The following is a 20,166-nucleotide window of genomic DNA, read 5'->3' on the forward strand; positions in this document are numbered from 1 at the left end:
ATTCAGGCCAACTTGAGGGTAGCCTGCCAGCAGGATAACCCAAGTGTAATGACTGCAACAATGAAACACGAAGAACATCCCCAACTATCTGCAAGGAAAATACTGCAAGCTCTGGAGTTCATGGTCTCTTGCATTCTAATTCCATATGCAAGACTGCATATAAGGAAACTTCAATGGTATCTAAAAAGCCTATGGTGTCAATATTCTCAGGACCTGTAAACAATGATTTCTATCATTCCTTGTATGCAGACAGAGTTCCTTTGGTGGGCAGAGGCCTGCTACCACAACAAGGGACTCCCTTTCACTCTACCCCCTGCTGCCCAAACCCTAGCAACAGACACATCAGACTATCCATGGGGGGCTCACATGACAGGGCAGTGCATTCAGGGCACATGAAACCAAAGACAGATGCACCTGCATATCAATCAAAAAAGAAATGTTAGCTGTACAGAATGCTCTGACAGCCTTCAAAGACCACTTTCTTCCAGGCAACTATTGCTAAAGACAGACAACACTACAGTTATGTGGTACATAAACAAGCAGGGGGGAACCCTCTCTGCAGACTAGCCATGGCTCTGTGGTACACAGCCTTGAGCTACCAAGTACACGTACAAGCACAATTCCTGACAGGCAAACTAAATTAGCTGGCAGATGACTTAAGCAGAAATCTCATGGACCCACACGAATGGAAACTAGAACCCAAAATATTCAACCTCTTGAGAAACAAATGGGGGACTCCAGAGGTAGACCTGTTTGCCTCCCCTCAGAACTATCAATTGAACAAATTCTGCACAAGAACTCCCCAGAGTCAAGCTTGGAAAGTGGATGCCCTGTCTTTTACCTGGGAAAGCCTCTCGGTTTATGCCTTTCCCCCTCTGCCTCTCCTCTCGAAGGTTCTTCTAAAGATCAAACAGGACAAGCCAAGGACAATACTGATTGCACCAGACTGGCCACGCCAGCACTGGCACCCCCCTCTTGCACAGTATGACACTGCTGCAACCATGGCACCTTCCTCAGACCCTTCCCTGCTGTCCCAGCAGGCAGGCCAGATTCTACACCCTCAGCTTCAAACCCTGAACCTTGCAGCCTGGCTAATTCCTTGAGCTCTCCTTCAGCATCCCTCAGTAAGCAGGTACTGGATGTCATTCTGGAGGCAAGGAGGCCTAGTACTAGAAAATCCTATGCTGAAAAGTGGAAAAGATACTGTTCCTGAAGCCAGGCTCAGGGGATGGGCACAACGGTGCGCAGCTTACCTCATATTCTGGAGTACTTAACAGAAATGCTCCACAAGGGCCTATCCTTCTCGTCAATCAAAATTCATGCCTCGGCCATTGCAGCACATTATAATACTGAGCCACCCATCTTCTCTCACCCCTTGCTAAAACAATTCCTTAGAGGGGCCAAAAATTTAAGACCCCACCAGGAGAGCTCCCATTCCAGCCTGGGACCTTAACTTTGTATTGAAAAAGCTCACTCTTCCCCCCTTTGAGCCAGCTGCAACAGCAGAGTTGAAATTCCTTTCTTGGAAAACAGCCTTCCTTCTAGCCATCACTTCAGCAAGAAGAGTGTCTGAATTACAGGCCCTCATGGCAGTGGAACCCTTCATTATCTTCCATGCGGACAGGGTTTCCCTCAGGACTAATCCTTCCTTTATGCCCAAGGTCAGGTGTCTAGTGTGGCCCTAAATCATTCCATTCATTTACCTACTTTTTTCCCTAATCCACAAAACAAAGGGGAACGAATACTGCACTCTCAACACTCACTGACAACACTCAGCACTGACAACTTAGATTCTATTTGGACAGGACTAAGCCTCTCAGAAAATCTGAACAGCTGCTAGTTGACTTTGCTGCAGGGGCAGAGGGGAAGGCCATTTCAAAGCAAACCATTTCCAAATGGATAGCCCATTGCATTAATTTCTGCTACAAGCACCATGGAAAACCTACCTCACAGGGGATAAGATCACATTCCACCAGGACTGCATCTACCTCTGCGGCATTTCTCAGAGGAGTCTCTACCAGGGACATCCTAGAAGCTGCTACCTGGAGCTCTGTACATACCTTAATCAAACATTAACACATGCCTATCTTTTCTAAATCCAGAGCTGGATTTGCCATGGCAGTCTTGCAAGGGCTTAATAGCTAGACCTAATGCTCTTTAATTTCCTCCTCCTTTCCTTAGCTTTGGGAATCAACCCAAATGTAATGACTGCAACAGTGAAACACAAAGAACATAGTATAGTTGTGTACACTTACCATAAATGTAGATGTTCGAGTGTATTCATTGTTGCAGTCCTGGTTACCCTCCCTCCAGCCCCATGACTTCTCTTGGCTCTACTTTTCCTTCTTGTTGGTATATTTATTTTTTCTTCTGGATTTGCTTTTTGATGGGGGTGTACCATACCATATAAATGCCTCCTATTGTGGGGGCACCTGCCATCTGAGCCAAGAAAAACTGATGTAATGGCGTCGGTTGCATGTTTTATAGCCCTGACGACCTGATGTCATGGAAAAAGCGACAGCATCCGATGCAGAAATCCGAAGAAACTGGTATTCAGGTCGGCTGAGGGCTACCTGCAGGCAGATAACCCAAATGTGATGACTGCAACAGTGAATACACTTGAACATCTACATTTACGGTAAGTGTACACAATTGTACCTTGCCCAGACCAAAGGGAGAATCTTTTCCATTTAGCATAGTAGGATTTCCTAGTGCTAAGCCTTCTAGCCTCTTTCAGAATATCCTGAACCTATCCAGGGCCTTACTTTCTTTACCTGTGGGCAAGGGGGTTTTGGAGGAGCTAGCTGTAGCTCCTTTGGGGCCAAGGGTCACAACCTCTGGAACAGCTCTAGGATTCTTGAAGAGATGCTTATGAGAATCAAAAACCCTATAAAACCTGTCAGGTTTTCTAGGGGCGGGAGGGAGTCTGTCTTCAAGGAATAGTCCTGAAAGACATTATCCACAACCTCCAAAAGAGGTGGTATGGTGACGGGTTATGTTCTGGGAGGTTGAAAAATTTCATTATCCTTTTCTTACACTGGGGGTAATCTTGGGCTTCCCACTGGAAATGTTCCCTTCAAGGTGTGCAGGGTTTCCCCAATTAATATATCCTCTGGAGGGGAAGAAGAAGCCAGGTTCTTCTCAGAGTCTGAGTCTTCAAAAGATGCAATGAATGGCCCCCTCTTTAAAGACCATCTTCCTTGTCAGAATCCTCACCTGATTCAAAAAGGTCAGAAAGGACTTCTGGAAGGGGATCCCTTTTCCTTTCTCCTTAGGAGGATACAGTTGGGGGTTGCCTGCATCTAACCAGGGAAATAAGGTCTTCAGCCAATCTTACAAGGTCCTGCTAATAATGCTGGTGTATGGGACCTGGTAGACCTAGGCTGGGGCTGAGAGGAAGGCACTTTCTTAGGAGTAGCTCTCAGTTTAGGCCTGGCAAAGCACAGACGCCCGTCTTCCTTGGTAGATTGGTTGCTGGCATGGCCTGGTGCCTCACAAAAGCATTGTCAGTTAAACTGCTGTCATCAGAAGCCAAGACTTGCAAAGAGGTCTCGGACCAAACTGATGAACTGAGTTCTAAGGTTTCAGCAGATGGTGAGGGTCCAGATGGCATATCTGACTTCAAACAAGTCTCAACAGAGGCCTGTGCCACCACCTTGGTCATGGATGGGGGTTGTGAAACTACCTCACCTTCAACGATAAGCTTGGGAGGACTAGCCAATGATGAATGGGTGTTGTCCGAGGTCCTAAGCCTGGGGCATTTTTCCTTCTTCCTTTTATGCTTAGAAAATTTGGTTTCAGATTGATTGGCCCTCGCCACAGCACACAGACTACCCGACGATTCACTAAGGTGCCTAGATAAAATTTCAAACCTACACTTAATGGTTCTAGTATTAAATTGGACATAGAAACAACAGCTGGAAATGCTGTGATCCAGGACTAAGCAAGTAACACAGAAAGAATGGAAATTTTGGTGTGGAATCTGTTTACCACAATGGAGACAATTATTGGTTTTCTCTGACATTAGTCAAAAAGTGTAAAAAGGATTCTCCAACGGGGTACTTAGCTTTCTGAAGTCTTCTTTCTGGTGTAGACCGACTGCTGCACCAACTGGAACTCTGCTTCAGACTGACGGCAAGTAAGAACTAACTTTTTGACAGCGGCTAACTCCCCTTATACCCAAGCATACTGACATTGGTCAGGGCATTTGCTGGCTGTTGAAGAAAACTTTTCTCTAGTAGTCGAGTCAGCCAAGGGATTCCACAGCAATAAATTCCACAAGTCAGGACTGCAACAGTGAAGCACGAAGAACATCTTTAGTATACTCCAATTGAAAACACTGGCACATTCTGGAAGTAGTCTCAAAGAGAGACCACCACCAAAGGGAGACTCAGAAAACTGAGAAAAACTGTATCTGTACCTTCACCCTCTTGTCCAGATTCAGAATCTTGAATTTCTACAAGAAAGGAGGTATTATTAATTTTACCAGTAAGCAATAAATACTAAGGATCAAAAAAGTGAATAAAAACCTGAGCCAGGCCTAGAAAACTACTCCTCTCTAAAGAAATCTGAGGAAGACTAGATAAATGTTTAGTTTTCAGTTTCCTTTGGATAGAAAAAATGGTGCCAACTATGTTAAAATGACAGCATTAGCTTCCCACGGATGGGCACAACATTCTGAAAAAACAGGGAAACCTTCCCTGTTCCCTCTCCCATGATGAAGAAGAGTCTCTCCCTTGCCCACTGAGGGTTATAACCCCCACAGTGGCTGCAGATGCTACACCAGAGGGCTCTAGAGCAAAAGATGAGTGGTCTGAGGAATTAGTTTTAGCCACTACAGAATCACTCGCCTGCGGCTAAGGCAAATTGTTAGCATGTTGTCGTGGCAGGAAGGACTGACTGGTAGACTGTTCCATGACCAAGGCGAAAATGTTGCCTCTTTCCTAGGAAAAACAGCATTAACCGATAAAAATTTAAAGTCTTTTTTTAAAGTCACTTTTTTTACATAAAGACTCAGAAAAAGGCATTTTAAAATACTTTGCCATCCCCACAAAGTAAAATACACAATTCTGCATGGGCAAACATTTTTTTTTGACTATTTAACTGTACTTTTTTCCTGTCGTTTTAAAAGGTAGGTTTCATGACAGTCCTTTAAAACACAAAGTCCTAACTAAAAAATAACTTTAAGCAGGAAAATACAATAAAACTAATTTTTAAATGGGGAAGTTTTGTTCCCCAAAGGGAACTGATATGCCCAGCAAATGAACACCACAAGCTGACCGTCAATCCTCAAAATACCACATGGGAGATCTCTCTTCAACAGCAGAAAAGCTCTGAAAGTCAAGCCCAAACCTGTCAGCTCATCTCAGGCTAACTAATGGTTAGTGTGCATGGAATGTGCCTTGAAGCTTTGGACGTTTGCCGGCTGTTATATCCTTGGAAAGAGACAGCCCATATAGCCAAAGCTACTGCAGCAGTGATCAATATGTTGAACATACACAGTTGCAATGTTCATGAAATATCTGGTTCAAATATCCACCAAAACATTATGAAAATATTTAAAATACAGCATAAATAAACTGGTTATGCCCTTGAAGCAACCCTGACTAACCTATCACCTCTGCTATTCCCTCTACTCTCCCTAATTGAGTTTTTTGTTCTTTATTGCAGATGTAAGCAGAACTGTTAACCAGAAACTGCTATGATTGACTAAGTGAATATCGTACTCTATATTTTATAAATAGTTATTAACCATTGTGTTCTATATTTTGTAAATAGTTACTAACCATTGTGTTGTAAAATGTATTTTAGTATTCTTCAATGTTAACTTTATTGTAACCTTACACATTATTTTCTCTATATTTGTCTTGGAGCTTTTCTTCCTGGGCCTCTACTGAAAATGGACATACATCCAGTTAGACTAGTCCGGTCAACAAATGTAAAATAAATAAATAAAATAAAACAGTCCACTTTTCTGAAACACTAGGTAAGAACAGTACAAACAGAACTACCCCCAACTGCAAAAAAGGGGGACAACGAATGCATATCAATTAAACAACATTGAGATATGCTTCAGTTAATATCAACAGTCAAGTTATTCTTTTTCTAGGAGAACTGAGGACCTATAGAAATTATTTGACACCATTTTCTTAGCAGAAATTAACCTTGAGAAGCTTTAGCTAAAAACATAACATCTTAAACTAACCTGTGATTAGTATATAGCATGCAGTAAAATGTCAGCTTCTTGGGACTGCTGGGTGAAACCAGTTTACAAGGCATAGAGAGTACTGAATAAAGCAGTGACTGTTTCCAAATTTCTGTTCCACAATATGTGAATGCAGTCTGATCAGGCTGCAAATCTGCCTCTGGCACCAGAAAGATCACAAGCACTGTCTGTGGTTTCGACTCTGTACATCAGCTGAGTGGACCCATAATCAAATACCTAGGTGGTCTGCATTACTGAACTGCCATACTTGAAATGACACAATCTTCTTTCTTGGTTCCCTTTTAACAAGCTCTCACACTTAATCCCAAAAAACATTCTATATTTTGTTCTTTTCCTGCATTTTATTCAAACATTTACTTGAATTTACTTTTATTAAAGTTGTTTGCTCCCATTCTGTATACCCTTCTCTTGCATACAATCTCCAAGACATATGATTATTTTAGAGTACCTTTCAGTACCCAAAAACTGTCACCCACATAGCAGCAAGTCATTTTTTTCCTTCATTTAAAAGGATGTATTTTCTCTCTGGCTTTCTTGTAAATCCTTGCATATGTACTATTACACACAACATATAAAATGGTGAAGTTGCTACATTACATGTCTTCTGGATGGCGCAGTGGTAGCACTGTCGCCTCACAGCAAGAGGTTCTCCGGTTCAATTCTCTGCTGGAGTGCGTTCTGTGTGGAGTCTGCACGTTCTCCCTGCGTTCATGTGGGTTTCCTCCGGGTGGCTCCGGTTTCCACCCACGTTTCAAAAACGTGCATTTTGAGCGTTTCTCCCCGAGCCTCCACTAAAATTTGGCTTCGCTCCAAGTCGGACTTTCCTGGCAAACAAATGTTAAATAAATAAAAATAAATATGCAGCCACATTTTGCAAGTACTTTGTGCAGTTTTTGGCACACTAACTTAAAAGGGAGAAGCTGTCAGAAGGACTTATAGATGATAACCACAATGACCACTCAAGGGAAAAGAAACTACATGGAAAATTACAGGTGCTGCTTTAGAGTTATAAACAGATAGGGATCTCAACATATAACTCACATAAGTGCTAAAGACATGTTTCAGCTAAACGGAAAAGAAACGAAGTCTGAACAGAGAAGATGGTACAGTCTTAGGAAAAAATAAAGATGAACAGATGGTAAAGCATGCAAAAGTTTAATCATCAAATGAAGATAAAATCAAGAAAGATTTAAAGAAAAGGGCCTTTAAGATAAAGAAAATGGAGAATGCAAAAATACAAACAAGAGACTACAACTAGAGACAGAAAAAGATCAGGGAATGTAAAGAATAAAAGTGCAGTGACAGCAGTAATGTTGCATGTAGCCTATAAACCTGCTGTTATCACAAGTGCAGAAATTTTACTGCAATACTGCTGATACCAACTACTAGAGTCGGCAAAAAAAAAAAAAACTTGTTTCACATTGTGGTCTACACGGTGTTCCTTATTACGCAGCTTCCTCTCTGTTGTATTCAACCTGTTTTAAATGTTGCGCATGCATTGTGTGTGTGTGTGTGTGTGTGTGTGTGTGTGTGTGTGTGTGTGTGCACAAATATATACATTATAAAAACTGTTACAACAACAAAACTCCTGATGCCCAACATCCATCTCCCACATTTTTTATTTTCTTCAGGTTAACCAGACAAGTAAACTGATCCTTCATTCATCCTTTTCAGCCACAAATAAGGCCGAGAGGGTAAGGGAAAACACAGTTCACATGGATATTTAAAACTAGCTAATTAGACTGGATATGCTAAATACCTAGAAGGAAGCTGGCAAACCAGAAAGAACACTACAGATAAGGAAAGTATGCACAAACTTCTCAAAGACAGTAACCAAGGGTCAGATCCTGGCTGTGAAGCATTGATCTTAACCACTGTGAGCCACCCTACAAACAAACCTAAATCACTGAAGTATTTAGTCATACAAATTCAGATGTGATGTTGACAACAAAAGAACCTTCAGCGACTGTTCTCCAGACACACAAGAATTGACGTAATCCTTTCCCTCAACATTCAGGGACCTTATTGGTAGTTTCTAGGCATGCATTCCAGGAGAGCTTTAAGAAGCCCAAGGAAATTTCCCAAATGCCCCAAAGCACTGTCTAGAGAACCTGACTTACTTAGACAACAGGCAAATTGAATGTGAAGGAGTCAAACCCTGGACTACAGAAAGAAGCTTTTTAGCACACAGAACTAAGACTGTGAACTGTTAACTGCTAGAATCAAGAGTTAATTTTAGTACAGGGTAAAGGGGGCATACATTCTGTGTGGGAAGTGTAGGTAGCTATATCCCCAATATAAATGGTACTTTGGGAACGCCTGTGGAGGCAAGACAAAACTGAATTTTCAGAACCTTCTCGTGTACGAAACTGTACAACTCTCTCTGAAATGTAACAATTTTCTGTAAAAAGCAAATCTATAAAGCACAGTCTTTGTACCTAAAGATGTGAACCAACAGTAGTTTGACACAGGAGGAGGCAGTGGTGGGGGTTGGATGCTCACTTCAGTCCTCGAACAATACAAATTAAAAAGTCAAATAAACTTTACAATGACAAGGGCTGTACCACAGATATTATGTATCCAACACTTCACATAAGTATGTAAAAATTGCTGGAACATTAAGATGTTCAAGCTTTTTTTTTTTTTAGCAGAGATTTCATTCAGCCATAAATAAACTAATCATTCTGCACCAGTACATTTGTAGCTACATGTTTTTACAGACTGGAAAGCATGCCTGAAAACAATGGCAAAAACACTTTCATTGCACGTGTCTTCCAAAACGCACAGACTTAAAAGTTTCACTAAGAAAAAACATATGGAAAAATATACTGCTTCCAGATGCATCTTAAGAACAGGTGCACATGTTTTTAATACAACAGTGTTAAGTTTAACACCTTCTGTCAGTGGAACAGTGTTAATCAATGGGGAGGGAGGGGTTTCTTATAAGCATCAATCACTGGAAATAAGAAAACTCTTATCCTTTGCTGCAAGGAAAACAACCCTTGGAGAGAAGAGAAAAAAAAAAAACAAGAAAGGCTTCTGGTTCTTAGGAATGTTTATGGGTCTGTCTAGGAAAGTAATTTGTCACACAGTAGCAATAAACTTCCTAGCAGTCAGACAGCTTTAGACTGATGGATGCCCATAAAAACTATGTCAGCAATAAAACTTCAGTATCATAAAGGGATAACAACAAAGTGGACATTTTAAGACCATTTTTTTTTTCAAAATGCATTCTACCAATAAGCTATAAAGTTAGCATGTTTGAACAACAATTTTTACTACATCTGTAGTTCCACACTGAACCCAGAGTCTAAACTAACTGGCAACACTTGGGGGTGAAGCTCAAAAAAAAGAACCGTTTCATAGCGGCATGCAATAAGCTTTTGTAAACCATTACTTCCAACAGAAAAAACACATTTTTTGATCTGCCATTTCCACTTTTTTTTTTTTTTTGTTACATATCCCCTCCTTTTCTTTCACGGACACACATTTTTATCAGGGAGGCAAGGGAGCCCGCAGGATTTTTTGCAGGGGGGGGGGGTGCAAACCCAGAGCCCACCCACACAGCCCCAGAGCCCCACTCACACAACCCCACCCCTCTCCCCACGCAGCCATTCCAGTGTCCCATTACTTGGATATTTCTCCCCATTTGTCATATACACTGTTCAAATCTCTCAGTGTGCATACTGTTTTATGCTTTACTTCTACAATGATTTTACAACTTTTATTTCAAATTTTATAGCACAAACACTGATAGACATTTACTAAACCTAAACAAAGCAATAGTCTTACAATGAAAACAGAACTTAGCATTAAAGTCTCTGCAGAAGTAAAAGTCATCTGAATAATTCCACATTAAAGAGATCTGAAACCAATTAAGAGGTTGTTGGTAGAAAATAACTTTATATTTCAGTGTTTCATTTACAAATTCAGTGCCTGTTGCCCTTGAAGAATAAATTGCCTATGTTACATTAAAAGAAATGGTAAGCTCATATATTGCAATAGGGAATGTATGGCAAGCTATAAAACAGGTTCATAGTTATTAGGTGTGTCCCATCCAAAGGAGGACATACTAAGGACTGCAGAACCATACCACCTTAAAATACAAATGTATATGTTGCAGGAATAGAACCTACTCTGCCTTTTGCATCAAGATGCAAGTATGCTACCTGGTGTGCTAACACTGCTTTAAAATTATATGCCACAATAATGATACCATTTGCTAAACAAAACAGTTGCACATTTTAAGCAGACTTAGCAGGAGCAGCAGTAAACTTCTCTTCCCTTGAAGCTCACAATTCCTTGAAAATGCACTTGAATTTATTTCCAGCTGCTAGATCTAACTAGGGCATTTCTCTCTCTCTGACTCTGTCTCTCACTCTCTCTAACACACACACACACAGACACACACACACACACACACACAGACAGACAGACAGACAGACACACACAGAGACACACACACACACAGAGATACACACACCAACTTCTTAGTGCAAGAAATCTGAACAAAGCCTAAAATAAACAGGGATAGATTATAAATATTGCTTTCATGAACTTATAAAATTGCTAGAATAACAAGATTTGTGCTGGTATGCATTTTTCTAAAGGATATTATGTCAAATTATTTAGCAACTTCAATACTTTTTAGGAGGAATATGGGGCAAACATCTGGACATTCTGCAAAATGCCTGGACTGCTGAGGGGGTATGCTTCCACCTTCCACCTATATGTATATATATATATATATATATATATATATATATATATATAAATATGTATATATATATATATATATATATATATATATATATATATATATATCACACACACACACACACACACACATACACGCACACACACACCAAACTAGGGACACATTTAGAAAGTTGCTAGAATAACAGGATTTGTTTTAGAATATATTTTCTGAAGGATATCAAGTCTGAAACTCAAATGCATGTCATTTATTTAGTAACTTTAATCCTTAGCTCATCCCAGTGACTTGTCAAAAAAAAGAAGTTATGTACTCACCATAACGTTCCATCTGAGTAGGTAACTTCATTTGTCAGCAACCTGTGGGTATCGGATCCGAGCCGGCAGCTTTCCAAGCTAAAGATCTGAGCTCTCAGCTCCTCCCCCCTACCCATAATACCCTACCTCCCTCCAGTCCTCAGATCGAGTTCGCCATATTATCTACAAATAAGTCAAACATACTCGAAAGAGAAACGCTAACCTGATGCATGACAGAAGGAAAAACATTCCGTCATGAATATAACCACAAAACAGGCTAGGGGGAAGGGGGGGGGGGTCGGGTCGTTTGCTGACAAATGAAGTTACCTACTCAGATGGAACGTGATGGTGAGTACATAACTTCTTTATCTGAAGTAATTGACTTCATTTGATCAGCAACCTGTGGGACAGAGTCCCCAGCTACCAAAAACCTGGGAGGTCCTCAAGGAAGGCTATTCCGGAGCACTGCGGAGCCAAAGGCTGCCCTACCTCTGGATATCAGATCCAGCTTGTAATGAGAAATGAAGGTATGAGAAGAGGCCCATCTAAAGGAACCCTTGACCAAAATGCTGCAGAGGTAGCCATAGAACGGGTAGTGTGAGCATGAACCCTCAAGGGTTCTGGCCGACCGGAAGCTGTATACGCGTGTAAGATGCAGTGCAATATCCATCTAGCTAAGGTAACTTTCGTAATAGGCTTGCCTAAGGACGGCTTAGCGAAGGACACGAAAACTGCTCCGATTTGCGAGAAGCAGCTGTCCTGTGCAAATAAATTTGCAATTGTCTATGCACATCCAACAAGTGCAGTCTGTATTCCCCTTTGTTCTGAAAGTTCGGGAAGAATGAAGGATTAGTTCTGAGAGAAACTCTGTCCTTATGGAAGACCAGATTACGAAGTTTTGTACAAAGGGCTTGAAGTTCAGATACTCTTCTAGCTGAAGTAATTGCAACCAGAAAAGCAGTTTTCCAAGATAAGAATTTTAAATTGACGGAAGCTGCAGGTTCAAAGGGCGGACCAGTTAGCGCCTGAAGAACTAAAGTTAAGTCCCATGGGGGAACCACATTCTTGACCGGAGGTCTTAACAGGAAGGTGCCTTTCAAAAAGGTCTTGCATATCTTAGTGGAAGCTAAGGTACCCAAGGTTGTACCCGATATGGAAATGAGAAATTGCAGCCATCTGAACCTTAACAGTAGAAGCACTGGCCCCTTGGTGAAAAATTTGGGACAGAAATTCAAGAACTGTTGGAATGGGAGCTGTAAAAGGGTCCAAATCCCTATGTTTGGCCCAGATGGAAAAACACTTTCATTTACTCTTGTAGATCTTCCTGGTAGAAGGTTTATGCGCTGCTACCAGAATAGATTTTACGGAAGATGAGATACCGGGAGTCCTAGCCATTACTGGAACTGGATCAACCATGTTGTGAGCTTGAGGATGTCCAGGTTCGGAGTTTGCAATCTCGAAGGATGAGAGATCAGATCCGGAATGGGATCCAAGACCCATGGAGGAGCCATGATGCGAGACCGCAAGTACGGGAACCAGATCTGGCGAGGCCAGAATGGGGCTATGAGGATTATTTTGTTCCCCAACCGATGAGCTTTCTGCAGAAATCTTGTCATTAGCGGAAGAGGAGGATAAGCATAAAGAAGACCGGGCGGCCGAGCATGAACCAGTGCATCTCTGGGACTCTCCCCCAGTGGGGGAATTAGAGCGAAAAACTTGCTGCATTTTGCGTTTGAAGGAGACGCGAAGAGATCGCAGCAAGGCTGACCCCATCTGAGGAAGATCCGTTTCGCTACTAAAGGGTTTAGAGACCACTCATATGGTGTGAGGATAGAACGACTCACCTTGTACGCTAGGATGTTGGACCGACCCGGAATGTGCATTGCTATCAGAAAGTGGTTGGTGACAATCGCCCATTCCCAAACTCTCATAGCCTCTCGACAAAGAGGGTAAGACCTGGTTCCTCCCTGTTTGTTGATGTACCAGACTACCGCCATGTTGTCTGTCTGAATTGCAATAGTTCCCGGAGGAAGAAGGTCTTGAAGGGCTTGCAATGCTAAAAGCACCGCCCTCATCTCCAGAACATTGATATGCAGAACGGTCTCTACGGGGGTCCACGTGCCTTGGACAGTTCTGCCCATGCAATACCCCCCCACCCGAGTCAAGAAGCATCCGTGGTCAGCGTGGTTTGGGGTTGAGGCATTATGAACGGTCTTCCCTTCTCGGAGCTCTAGGGAATGGAGCCACCAAAGAAGGGAGTTTCTGCAAACCCTGCTTAGGGGAATCGGTGAATACAATGGGTGAAGACGGAGGGACCACTGGATCTGAAGGGTCCATTGAAGGACTCATATGTAACCGAGCAAGAGGAGAAAGGCTGATGGCTGCCGCCATGGATCCTAAGGCTCTCAGGACTAATTCTGCGGGTGGGGCTGGGGACTGTAGAAGCGCTATTAAGTGGAGTGACAAGGTGCATAACCTGCCCGTTGTCAGAAAGGCCCTGGACTGAAGCGTGTTTATCCTGGCCCCTATGAAATCCAGAACTTGAAAAGGATGAAGAGACGACTTCCTGAAATTTACGGTAATGCCTAGATGATGGGCCAAGAGTAAAGAATAATTCCTGGCAGAACAGAGTAGATGCCTGGTGGGGGCGGTGAGGAGCCAGTCGTCTAGGTACGGGAAGACCTGAATTCCCTGAAGTCTCAGGTGGGCTGCCACAACTGCCATGACCTTGGTGAACACCCTGGGGGGCTGTGGTGAGGCCGAACGGAAGAAACCTGAACTGATAATGACTGGCCCCTAGCCGAAAGCGGAGAAACTTCTGGATTGTCTGTCCATGAGAATGTGGTAGTACGCATCCTTGAGGTCTATGGAGCACATCTGGTCGTTCTCCTGCAGGAGGGGGAGAATAGATTGTAGAGTGACCATCCGGAATTTCTCTTTGGCAATGAACAGGTTCAAAGTAGACAGGTCGAGAATTGGCCTTAAGTCCCCCGTCTTTTTTAGCACCAAAAAGAACCTGAAGTAATTGCCCAACCCGGATTGCTCTGGGGGGACGTGCTGGATGGCCCTTTTTTCTAGCAACTTCTGTATTTCTGAAGCTGCAGCCTCCCTCTGATTGGGTGGAACATCGGGGAGGCACTTCGTTAGCGAGGGAAGATTCAGGAAGGGGATACAGTAACCTCTGTATATTATTCGGAGCACCCAGCGATCTGTAGTAATGGACTCCCAACTTGCTAGATGCTCCAAAAAACGCCCCCCGACTGCCTCCAGAGAGGGACAGTCAGGCAACCCCTCAGGGCTGCTGTGCGGGTCAGTCGGAGAAGGGTTCTCTCGACCCGAAATTCTTCGCCCCCCCCCTCTGCCTCTGGGCCGGCATCCACCTTGTCCTCCTCTGCCTCTGAAAGATGAAGGGTCCGGAGCGGGACAGGGCTGCTGAGACTTCTGGAACCACATCTTCTTTTGTCCTCTCTGGCTCCTTGAGAAGGACCTTTGAGGAGCGGAGAAGCGGATTTTGATGGCAGACAGCGTCTTCCCATCTTTTTCGCTCTGGAGTAGCGTGTCGCGGACGGTTTTGCCGAATAGCGTAGAACTGTCAAAGGAAGATATCGCGAAGGACACCTTGAAGGGTTCCGCAAAGTCGCAAAGACAGAGCCAGGCGTGGCGCCACAAGGCGACCCCTGCTCCGCTAGCCTTAGCCGCCCCCTCCGTGGCATGGGAGAGAAGCCCCATAGAAGTGTTTGATATTGACTTTAGAGTGGCCATGCGCGCCAAGAAGGTCCGTTTGTCCTCGGCTGCCATGGACTCTGGGGGAGACCCAGCGTATTCCTTTATTAAATCCTGCTGAAGCCTAATTACGTGTGCCAGATAATTCAGCGCCCTTATAGAAAAGGTGGCTGAAGCAAGCAACCGCTTTCCAATATGGTCCATCTTCCGAGATTCCTTATCAGGAGGATGGACAGAGGAACTTTATTGTGCCAGTTCCTTCTTGGTGGCAGCCGCCACCACCATGGCATCTACCGGGGAACCTCTTCCACGCCGGCTTGTCAGAAGGGGGACTAAGAATTTTTTCCGTTCTACTAGGGATTGGCTCCACAGTGTCCGGCTCCTTCCAAGCCCTGGTAGTAATAAAGTCTACCAGGGGGTCAGCCAGGGGGGACAACCCAAGAGGTAGACGGGCCTGCGAACGCCTCCAGAAACACAGACTCATCTGAGGAAGGTTTCTGGGCTGTCCACCCCCCACTTCTGCACAGCATCTCCATAATATCTCCAAATGAGACGTCCTCTGGGGGTGACCTGGGGGAACCTTCCCCTTCCTCTAAGTCCGTGTCCTCCGTGAGTGACTTGGGGGGGGGGTCCAAATGCCTCCTCTTACACTTTCGTTTGTGAGGGACCTCCTCGGTGGGGCTGTCCGAGGAGGGCTCACCAACTGGGTCCTGTTCCTCTACGGGAACTAACTGGGGGTGCAGACGTAGTCTGTCCCTGGGGCCGGACGATGGAAGACAGGCCCATATGAGAGGGAGTGAAGGGAGATCCGTAGTACGGACTGGGGACTTCAAACTCCTCGACAGCACCCTCTCCACCACGTCGAATGCCGAAGGTGAACCACTCTCCCCTGGCTCCTAGAGTAGTCCCTTTGGCTCCAATGTGAGGACCGGTGTCGGAGCCGACGCGATCGGACCCAAAAGGGAAATGTGCTCCAACAGCAACAGAGCCAAAGACACACTCTCCCCTGCGGATCCAAAGCTCGGCTCTCGGCCCAGAGAGCTCAGATCCGAAAGATGACCCGAAAAACTCAAGGGTAAGGACGGCGAAGTAGCAACTACTATCGGCCCAGACTCCCCGGCTCCGAGACTACTCTGATCCAATGGCTCCGAAACCCAATAGTGGATCGGAGAAGGAGCAATGGGTGCAAAGAAAGGGGCCGAGCTCCCTCCCAGAGGGAGGGAGGCAGGAGCACTCCCATCTGCATCTGGGCCTGCAGGAATCGACGCATCATCAGGTCCATATCTGCGTCGAACAAACTCCTGGTAGACCTGGAAGAAGTCGTCGAGGCAGGCCGGGAAGGCCGCCTAGACTACCTCGAAGGTGACCGGGACTCCTCCGGCTCTGGACAGAAGCGCGGAGAACGGAGCCGAGAGGGGGAAGACCTGGAAACCCTCACAGGGGAACAAGTCAATTTAGCTGGCGGCGCCGAAGGAGTTGATTCGGCCCGCCGCTTATGGCTCCTGTGTTTGTCCCTCTCCTTCTCTCCATGTCTTTTCTCTTTACTGGAAAAGTCCCCCTCTCCCTGGGAAGCAGCAGGAGGTTGAGTCCCAGCCAGGGGAGGGGGAGCTGAAGGCTGGACAGTCGCAGCCGCGACTGGCGCCACTGAGGGAGAGGAGGAAGAAGAATCTGGGGGCAAGTGTCCCGCCAGGATTAGCTTGTTTCTCCTGTCCCTCAGAGCCCAGAGATTAAAGGCTGCACAAATCTGGCAGCCCGATGTTAATTGGGCTACCCCCAGGCAGAGAACGCACTGAGTGTGGCCATCCGCTGGGGACAGCTTATGACCACACTCAGCACATTTTGAAAAAATGGCCTTAGGGCCCTCGGCCATCACACACAAACACACGCCCTGACACACAGTAAGGGGAAGGGAAAAAAAATACTAATTTACCACAAAATATAACAAAACAGTTTAACTAAACTATGGGCTTACTATACACACACACCGAAAAAAAACTAATTATCTAAGAAAAAACTCCTAAATTCCTCTCACCAAAAACGCTAAGAGTTCGTCCCTAATGCTTCAGAAGCTGTGGCAAACAAGATCTGGGGACTGGAGGGTGGTAGCAGGGTATTATGGGTAAGGGGGAGGAGCTGAGAGGATCTTTAGCTTGGAAAGCGGCCGGCTCGGATCCAAGGTCGGATCCAATACCCACAGGTTGCTGATCAAATGAAGTTAACTACTTCAGATCAGAATTGTAATGAGGAACAGATCAAAATATAATGCAAAAATCTGGACATTCTGTGAAAATCTGTACAGTTGAGCGGTATGAGTCACACATTCATCCCCCTACTTCCTTAGAAAGTGGATAGAACAACATGTTTTGCATTAGAATGCATTTTCTGAAAGAGATGAAGTCTAAAGCTCAAATGTCTGCCATTATTTTCCGAGTTCAGTCCTCAATGATTTGCCAGAAAAAACACAATTTTATGAGAAAGAAACCGAAAATATGAGGCAAAAATCTGGATAATTGCACGGTATGAACCCCCCACACACACACACACACACACACACACACACACACACACACACACACACACACACACACACACACACACACTCCTACCTCCCTCTTTCTCTGTCTACGTGGTCAGTAACATTCTCACAGGGCTCTTACACCCCAAATCACCAAACAATGTTTCTGTTATCAGAACAAACTCTACATTAACATTTTCCTTAGACAACCTACACATGTACGGAAACTAAAGACATCCTGTATTTTTAAGCAATGGCTTAAGCTCCATGAATGCTTCTGCCATCAAGAAAAACTTCCACATTAGCATTTTCTTTGATATCAAATGCTACTCTCTCCTCAAAAAATTAAGTAAAACTAAAATGCATTACATTTTTTTCCAAGACTAAGCTTGTATCTCTAATGAGCATGTCTTTCTTTTGAGGAGAAAGCTTTATCAAATCACACACACACACACACACACACACACACACACACACACACTGCAGAATAGGCAGAAAGCAAGAGAGGCAAAGGTCATTTGTAGACATACATGCCAGGAATGATCCAGACAGAATCTTCATCTCAGAGTCTCAACACAGTTATTCAATCCCATATTTCAGCTCGAGAACGACAGCCTTCATCTTGGACACAACTCTTCCCTTCAGCCCTTACTTTTCAACTCTTGTTCTGTCCAGACCCAATATATGCTGCTCATAAAGAGACAACCTTCTATCATAAAACAACATAATAAACACAGTCTCTGCCCATGGAAGGTCAGTTTGCTATGCATCCAGCAGTGGTTTATATTCAATACTGGGGTGAGGCTTTTTAATAACAAAAATCCTTCTTAACAAAATATTGGTTTACAAAATACAAACACACCATAGTTTGATGCATATTAACCAGGGTGTTTTAGTTTGGTACAGCAGAAATTTCAGCACTCAAAAAAACTACTAATAAGCCCTCACTGACATGTTAATCTGAACAAATCTGTCTACTTTTGTCAGCGGGGCGGAGGATGAGAAGGGCACTTAGTGATCTAAAAATGGCAATTTTTATAACTATTTACTACCACAACATAGGTTCACTTGTAGGACATATTTTAAGCTTAGCCAATTCTCTTTTGGTGCTTGAATTAACATTTTCTGATTGGTGTCCCCTATCCCAGGGCTGATAATTGTATATTAGCCCTAGTGAGAATAACTGTGATCATACCATAGATAATTTGAGGGGACCCATGAAAAGGATGCAGCATTTAGGAACTGCCTCTATCCATTGGTGGCATGAGGGGCAATCCTGGAGTACATTTTCTATTACCCATCCTTAGATCTAAGTTGCATTTGAATATGGATGGATGAGCTTTATTTTATTTTTATGTATAGTCTGTTCTGGAACAATGGTAGCCTCTGTGATATATATCCATCTCTCCACCACATTCAGTTTAGATAACTGGACTGAGCATTTCTGATGCCAACTGACTTGCTGATGTTCAGCAGGTCCATCTGTATTAGATCAGAGGATGCCTTTTATGCCAGACATGTTACCTCTAAGCACTCTGTAGGATACTGAGTATAGTAATAAATCTTTGAAGTGGTCCATGCAAGACCTATTGTTTAGGACTTGTATCCTTTTAGTAAGGTATCTCTGAAGGTATTCCAATTGTTTCATGGGGCTGGACAGATACATGCCAAAGTGGGCATTATACAAAATGATTGACCTAATGAGAGCTTTGTAAAGGGAGACAACAATATCTCTAGATCTAGTCACAATTTGTTTATAAGCTATGCAATATAGAAAGGCTTTCTTATAACTCTGGGCACATGTTGGTCAAAAGTTAGGCCACTGTACACACAAGTTCCCAAATGTCAAACAATTGGGTCAGTTCTCAGACAGCATTGTCATGATTTTGACACCAGTTATTATTTGGGACAAACCTTCCTGTACGATGGTCAAGTCATTTGCAGATTCAATAACTGCTCCTAGCTTGCAGTAATCTCAAACTTAGCCGGCCAAAGTCCTTTGGCATTTCCTTTTACTTTTGAGATGTATATGCCAAACAGAAAAAGTCTCAGCACCAAATCCTGGGGGACTCCATTGGTGACTGGTCTCTTCCCCTATCCTGCATCCTGTGAGCAAACTGGCAATCCAGCTAGTGATGCAAGTGTTTGCTCCTACACGATTCATCTTTTGTACTACACCTGAGTAGGAGATTGTATCAAAAGGCTTAGCCAGGTCAAGATAATGTGGTGTGAACTGTTTTACCTTCATCCATTATTTTGGTAACAAGAGTAAAGCTTAAAATTTGCCCATGATTTTGAGCCTTTCACACTTTCCTCTGGGCTGTTTTCAAACACATTTTTAGGGCCATGTATGCATTCTTTGATTCACCTTCCTGATTGTATTAAATTATATCCCTTGTATAATACAACACCAGTTGTTAATACAACACCAGTTGTTAGAGTGTGTTTTAAGTCTGTAGTTTTGAACAGTCTTCTAGTAAGCAATGAAACAAGATGTATGAATCAATAATGACAAAACTACCCATTTCAGAAAATTTCAACCATAAAATGCCACTCAAACTTCTGTCATTACAATCCACCAATATCAGTAAATATACTGCAGAAGTAAGTCATCTAAATAATTCCACATTAAAGGGATTTCTAACTAATGAACAGGTTGCTGTTAGGAAACAACTTTATATTTCATTGTTTC

At 43.6% G+C, this 20,166-nt stretch overlaps 1 protein-coding gene across 1 annotated transcript in view; it reads right to left on the minus strand.

Annotated features, from left to right (window-relative positions):
• The window catches only part of SCML2 (Scm polycomb group protein like 2), a 2,608,432-nt gene that overhangs the window by 2,473,020 nt on the left and 115,246 nt on the right, over positions 1 to 20,166 (minus strand). The window lies entirely within an intron of this gene.

Source organism: Protopterus annectens, chromosome 5.part1 (assembly GCF_019279795.1).
Source record: "Protopterus annectens isolate FY-2018-M chromosome 5.part1, PAN1.0, whole genome shotgun sequence".
Lineage (NCBI taxonomy): Eukaryota > Metazoa > Chordata > Ceratodontiformes > Protopteridae > Protopterus > Protopterus annectens.